Raw genomic sequence first — 7,972 nt, forward strand, 5'->3', positions numbered from 1 at the left:
GACAAACACATGGGATTCCCAAAAATAATAAAGTCATTCTTATCTTAAGTCCTATATTTGAAAGAATATTTGCGAAAGTTAGCAATTTCAAAACCTTGTATATATGCGTGTTAAACCATTTTTCCTTATTGATTGAGGCAGCTTAAAGTCTCCAGAGGCTATGCGTTTTAGCAATGATATTTTTCTTGCATTTCAAGACCGTCAGACATATCTCCTGTGTGGTTTACGTAGCTGTTTAACAAAAAAAAAAAAGAAAAAAAAAGAAATAAAAACCTAAAATGCTTGCTCATCTTCTTATTAACTTTAACCCAAAAAAGACGTATGCGAACAGTTCAGTGCCAAAGTCCATGGTAAGGACTCTTTTTTATTGCGTCTCAGATTTACAGTTTTTTGAGGATTTATTTTAAGGATTTTTTTTTTAATGTGCACATAAGTAAAATTTTGGTGCATACATGGTGATTAACGTACTACAATTTCGTAAATTTTTGACCTAATTTAAACATACAAAATTTAAAAATTGCTATTTTGAGGCTCTTACTTTTTATATTCTTTTACAAGCCATTTCAAAGTGCCAAAATCCGACTCCTGTTTTTTTTTTTTTTAATCTTAAAAAACCTGTGCCAAAATTCTGATTCTCTCTTATATCCTTCATTTTTTTCTCCACAGCAAAAATTGTCAATGTGCCAACAACTCGATTCTCTTCAATTGTCTAGTTCTTTTTTTGGTATTATAATATAGGAGAAAATGTAAAACTGTAATCTTTAAACGTTACGTCAATTTTAGCACATAAATTTTTCCAATAGGATTGTCATTAATTTCTTCTAAAAAATGTCGAAACATTAGCCATCTAGTTTTTATGGATTTGAGTCCAGTGAGTGTTCTTCAGAACATAAATTTGATTGAAAGGTGCTTATTTATCAGCTTAAAATGAGCAGATCCTCCTTAAAACCTGGCTTAGACTTTTTTATCTTAAGCCTCGAATATTCCAAAAAAATGTCGCTTTGGTACCAACACTTTTTAGATAGCTACCGCGTTAACAAGACTTGTGCTTTCTCATTATGCTGCGGCTGTATCATCTGAACCAGTAAAATAATAAAAAAAAGATCCATTCTTGCACTCATTCGCTATAAGTATACTCCTTTTATATCCTGTCATTTTTTAAAAGTGTTTAAAAAGTGGAAAGATACATCAAGGGTTTCAACCCATCGTCTGCAATCAACTTTAGTGCTCCATTACTCTTGTCTTTCTCCATTTATAGCTCAATTTAGTAGAAACACGGATTCCTTGTTAAACTACTCAGTAACAGTTCTGGATTTATTAGTTTAATTACTGGAGAAACAGTCAGATGAGTAATCAGATGTTTACTTGTAAATGATGAAAATAGTGGAAGAATGTTAATTAAAGCATCATAGGGAATCATCTTGACTTAGGTATCTCTAAAGCTCGGAAGAAAATATAAGATTTTTATCGTCTATTTTAATTGGGTTGTCATCGTTTAATGACTTGCGATTATTTTTTAATATGATAAATAATAAAATCTAATTCAAGGTGTCGAAAATATGGTACATAATATTTTTATTCGCAAAAAAGAGCGGATCCCCCCTCTTCACCACCAGCTGTATAGTTCGGGGTCTTTCTTGTTCTACATCGTGTGGAATATTTCGTAACGATTATGCGTACCTCCACCACACCGCGCCTCGCGGCCAACGCGTGGCACGAACCACATGGCCTTCTCTATTTTTGAAACTGGGCAATCCCTTGTCCTCTGTCAATTGTATGTTGTGAGACTGACAAACATTGTTCAGATCAATTTGAAATAAGATGTGTGACGAATTCTTTATAATGCTCTGAACAATAAGCTAAAATAACGCCAACTAATTTAATCTCATTGTTCTGAAAGCAGATATAGTATTTTCATAACTCTGGAGGATATGCTACATAGTTTCTAGTGGAATCGCCTAAGGACTGTCTTTGATACTGGTTGAAATGGCTGCATATCAACAATAAGCTGTACAAAAAATACAGGTTGATACGGAAACGTATTAAGGAAATGGAAGGAATTAGGTAGTATAGCTTTGAGTAGTCGACCTTGGGTGGCTTGGTGCTACGATGAGTTGTTAGCAGGTAGAAATAGCATCGAATGGGGCGTAAAGAGGCCATACGGAAACGTATAAAGGAAATGGAAGGAATTAAATAGTATAGCTTTGAACAGTTGGCCTACAGGGTGGCTTTCTAAAAGATACTCCTGTAAGATACTCCGAGATACTTACTTCGGCATACGTTTACACGTGCCATTAAACCAAATATTTGGAAAACTATAAGTCCTATGAGTATCTTAGTTCTATGACTATCTACCTTGGCATTAGGGTTAATGCCAGATTTGCCCCTCACTCAATCGGACTATCTGTTTTGGTTTTTCTACATTTAGCCGGGGCTTGATGCATACAACTATTCAAATATTTAATTTTAATTCAAACTTATAGTTTGAATTAAGATCGAATAGTTATGGGCATCAAGCCATGGCTACTTTTGTAAAAGCCAAGACAGATATCCAAGAAAGATTTCATCGGATGGGGTAGAAAGAGGCTATACGAGAAGGTATAATGGAAATGTAGGGGATTAAAAAATGTAACCTTAAAATTTTGGTCTACAGGGTGATTTGGTGCTGCGATCATGGGTGTTCATAGCCCCCCTGGCCGCAGCCATGTGCTTCAGCCCCCCTGACTGAATGACGGTTCCTTATATTTTTATATTTTGTTTTGAGATTTCTATTATACAGCATTGGAAGTTCCAATTAGACCAGGTAATCCCCTTCCCCCTAAAATTCAGCTTATGGACGCCCATGGCTGCGATGAGTTGTTTAGCAGCAGTATAAGTAGTAGTAGTTGCCAAGACGGCATCTAATGGTGTGTAAAGAGGTCTTACGAAAACTTATAAAGGAAATAAAACAAGTTAAATAGTATAGCTTTGAGCGCTTAGTCATGTTTCCTTCAATTTTCCGCACTTTTGAGTCATTTCAAATAATATTTTTATCCAACAGTTGTATTAAAATCCCTCGGCAGATTGTTTATCACCAGGTCAAGAATGCAAGAAAATGGGTTAACAAAGGAGATATGATGCATTACGAGATGCAAAACAACGGGAATAATATTATCAGGGCTATATCTTGAATCACAGGAGGGGGGTTGCATTATAAGAAAAGAAACCATGATATTCAGAAAGAGAATAAAATAAGGAACCTAGCGGTATTGCTTTGATATTATTAGTATTATTGGTACTTGTAGGGTATACCCACTGCCTAATATTCTTCTAATATGTTTCTCTGATGGCCAATCCTAATGAAATATACCAAACTAAGATAATAATATAATACTTCAGAAACAAATTTGGGCTATGTATTTGCTCATTATGTATTAGTTCCATTGAGACTATAAATGTGTCCGGCTTATGTTTTGACACGTAAAAAGCGCCAATTAAGACTGGAGCTGCCGAAAAATAAAGTAAAAAATACAGGAGTAAATGAAAACCATACGCGGCTTTAGTTAAGTTTCCTTTGGTTGCTCCAAGGACACTGTGGTTTACCCAATATCAACTTTTCGAGAAAACGGAAAGCCTTAAGAGTGTGTTTCGGTTTTTTGACATATATTGAGAACCAGTTGTGTGTATAAGCAAATCGTTTTAGGCATCCAAATTTGACGCCAGAGGCTTAGGCAGAAAAAATGATATTGAAGTGCTACTTCTCAACTACTTCTGTGACTGAGATAAAAAAAAACGAAAAAAAAACAAGTTTTTTCAACTGAAAGTAAGAAGCAACATTAGAACTTAAAACAAACAGAAATTATTACGTATATGATGGGGTTATCCCCTCCTCAATACCTTCGTCTTTGCGCTAAATTTTGACGTTTTGTTCCAACTTTTTAAGACTGGCTATTAGAATAATTATCCTTTTTAAAAGTTCTAAAAGAAACTTTTGCGTAAAGAGCGAGGTATTGAGGAGGGGGCAACACCTCACATACGTAATGATTTCCATTCGTTTTAAGTTTTAATGTTGCTCCTTCTTTTCTGTTGAAAAAACTTGTTTTTATTTAATTTCTGATGTTTTTTTAAAATAACGCTGGGAAATTCGGCTCTCCCTCTGTGGAAAATTCCGTTCCCCCGTGAAAATTCCTCAGTGGAAAGATTCTCCCACGTATTATCCCCACCAGAAAAATCCCCTCAAAAATATCTGTATACTTCCCAATAACCAATACTGTACGTAAACAATGGGTAAAGTTCAAAGCTTGCAGCCGTTCCCTCGGGACTCTCGGCGTCAAGTTGTCTTCAAATATATAGTTACTAGATATTTCAATTATGCTGAACAAAATGGCTCTCAAAGTTTTGATCAGATGACTTTGGGAAAAACGGGCGTTGGAGGGAGTCTAGGCGCCTATCAATATTTTTGTAATTTAAAAAGGGCACTAGAACTTCTGATTTTTCATTGAATGAGCCTCCTCCCGACCCTCTAGGATCATTGGATCGATGCGATCACCCCCGAGAAAAAAGAAAACAAACAAATAAACACGCATCCGTGATTCTTCTTCTGGCAAAAATTCCTCATTTTTGCCAGTAGGAGCTTGAAATATCTACTGTATGTTATTCTGATATGCTGAATCTGATGATGTCATTTTTATTACGATCACTTAATTTTTCGGGGTCTTCCCCCCTTTTTCGAAAATTGGGCAAATTTTCTCATGCTCATAACTTTTGATGGGTATCATTAAACTTCAATTGAAAAAAACCGATTCTTTTGATGTATCTATTGTTATCAATACTCTGTTTCTTAGAGTTTCAGTTACTATTGTGTCGCATCGGTCCTTACTTACGGTTCGTTACCACGAACTAGTTGAAAAGAGGATAAAATATGTTTCGAAAAAAACTACTACTACTACTACTACTAATAACTCACTGCAGCACCAAGCCGCCTGAGGCCAACACAGCTACGCACGCTCCTCCTCCAACCTAATCTATTTAAAGCCTCCCTCTTTACACCCTCCCAGGAAGTTCCCATTTCCTTAAATCCTTATTTATGACATCCTCCCAACCCAGACAAGGACGACCTGCTTTCCGTGTAGCCCCAGACGGTTGGCCAAAAAGGACAATCTTCGGTAATCTGTCATCCTTCATCCGTAGAACGTGGCCTAGCCATCTCAACCTTTCTTTCATTATAGCCCCAGAAAGCGGGATTGAACCACACTTTTCGTACAACCTACTGTTTGAAATACGGTCAGTCAGCCGGGTACCCAGAACAATCCGTAGGCAATTTCTCTGGAAAACATCTAGTAAATTTTCATCTGCTTTTCGGAGTGTCCATGCTTCAGAGCCATATTTGACCACTGTCATCACTGTAGCTTCCAATATTCTAATCTTGGTTTGTAGGCTTATCTTTCTATTCTTCCAAACTTTTTTAACTGTGAAAAAAACACCCTGAGCTTTAGCTATTCTACTTTTAACATCTTCACTGCTCCCACCATCTTTACTAATAATACTACCAAGGTAACTGAAGCTCCCAACCTGATCAATCTTTTCGTTACCTAAGGTCACCTGTTCATCTTCACTTATTCCTAACCTTAGTGACTTAGTCTTCTTAACATTAATTTTCAAGCCTATTTTAGCACCCTGAACTCGTAAAACCTCTAAAAATTCATTCATTTTGCTCACACTTTCATCTAATATGCTTAAATCATCAGCATAATCTAAGTCCAGGAGCGTTCTTCCTCCCCATTTGATTCCATGGTCTCCAATTGCCTTTCCTGTACTCCTTAAGACGAAGTCCATCAAAATGATCCATATAAAGGGGGATAGAACACAACCCTGCTTAACTCCTGATTTAATACAAAACCAGTTGCTAACCTCATTTCCTACCTTAACCGCAGCAGTATTATTCTCGTACATAGCGCAAATCACTTTAATGTATTTTTCTGGTATACCATATAACGATAAGACCTTTGTTAACGCTGTTCTATCAACAGAATCGAAAGCTTGCTCATAATCGATAAAACTAAGGACCAAAGGTGTTTGACAACGAAGGGACTTCTCAATTATTAACCTAAGAGTGAAAACATGGTCGACACATCCTCTACCCTTTCTAAAACCGCATTGTTCTTCCCTTAAAACTTTGTCTACAGCATGTCTCAGTCTAAAAAGTATCATATTACTCAGTAATTTGCTACCTACAGAGACCAGACTAATGCCTCGATAATTCCGACATTCACTCTTGTCACCTTTCTTATACAGTGGTTTAATTAAGGTTTTCCTAAAATCATTGGGTACTTCCCCTTTTTCAAAAATCATGTTCATAATCTTCAGTAGCTTATTCCTAACCTCAGAGCCACCATATTTAAGGAACTCATTAATCATACTATCAGCACCTGGGGCCTTATTATTTTTTAATCCTTCTAGTACTGTCGCTAATTCTTCCTCACTAAACAAATCTTCCTTCACATCCAAGGTATCACAAACTTTTTCATTTTCATCTATATCTTTTCCTGCAACTGTATCTCGGTTTAGCACATTCTCAAAATGTTCCACCCATCTTTCTTTAACTTTTTCCTTATCACTAATTGTGACCCCATTTCTATCTTTAACTGGGACTAGTCCGGATCGGCTACTCCCTTTCAATTTATTAACATGCCAGTATAATATTTTACTATTATGCCGTCTAGCCGCATCTTCCAGATCCTCAGCAATTTTATCCATCGCCTCCATTTCACATCTCCTTAGTTCATATTTTAATGCTTTCTCCACTTTCTTTACATTCCTTTTGTTTTCATACGACCTATCGCTCAGATAATTCTTATACAAACCCCTTCTACTCTCTATTAAACCTAAAGCTTTTTCACTAATATTCCTAGTTGCTGTCTTAGCACTCTTCCTAGGACACCATCAGCAACTTCACAAATTGTTTTTCTGAAATTATTCCATCCATCTTCCACATTGTCAAATTTTAAACCCTCAAGTTTAGTACTCAACTGTTCCTGGAATTTTTTTCTCAAATTTTCATCCTGAAGTCTACCAACATCATAACTTCCCGGGAGGGAGTTACTCTTCCGAGTGGAAAAAATGGATTAACCAATGGATAGAACTTGCTCATTTTGAGGAAGTCAGATATAAATCACAATATCACCTAAAGGACGTCAATAAAAAACGTCAACAACTGATTTTTTTTTTTAATCAGCAGACCCTGTATACGTTGTGTAAATATTATCAGAATAAATCGGGTGTTGGTGTATGCATACTGGGACTTCGAATTTCACTATTACTATTTTATCTCAAAGGTTTTGCGCCTTCAAAACCCTCTGACAACTGTTTTTTCATACAATTCTTTAAAATTACTGCTGGTAGGCTTCTGAGTGCAGATACAGCTGCTGTACACTCCCACGTTATATAACTCTATCGCGTTAAACAGCTGCCAAAACTACACTGTATTCTACTACTACTACTACTACTACTACTAACAACTCACCGCAGCATCAAGCCGCCTGAGGCTAATGCAGCTACGCACGCTCCTCCTCCATCCCAATCTATCCAAAGTCCCCCTCTTTACACCCTCCCAGGAAGTTCCCATTTCCTTTAAATCTTTCTTTATGACATCCTTCCACTCCAGACGAGGACGACCTGCTTTCCGTTTAGCCTAAGACTGTTGACCGAAAAGGACAAGCTTCGGCAATCTATCATCCTTCATCCGCACAACGAGCCCTAGCCGTCTCAACCTTTCTTTCATTATAGCCCTAGAAAGCGGGATTGAACCACATTTTTCGCACAGCCTACTGTATTCACAACATATAGGTTAAAAAGAGCAACTGCTTTATTAGTTCGAATATCGTTATGTTTCATGCTTAATCTAAATGAAATCCCCAAATGTTCGTCCCAACGGTGTTTTTACACGAAGCTGAGCGAAATTTGTAGTCACAACTTCTTCTTCGCTTTTTTGTTA

The 7,972-nt window shown here is 36.8% G+C and overlaps 1 protein-coding gene across 1 annotated transcript in view; it reads left to right on the forward strand.

The window, feature by feature from the left end:
- LOC136033593 (neurocalcin homolog) overlaps positions 1–7,972 on the forward strand; it is a gene marked incomplete in the record, with an annotated part of 320,318 nt that overhangs the window by 124,397 nt on the left and 187,949 nt on the right.

This window comes from Artemia franciscana, chromosome 12, assembly GCF_032884065.1.
Source record: "Artemia franciscana chromosome 12, ASM3288406v1, whole genome shotgun sequence".
Lineage (NCBI taxonomy): Eukaryota > Metazoa > Arthropoda > Branchiopoda > Anostraca > Artemiidae > Artemia > Artemia franciscana.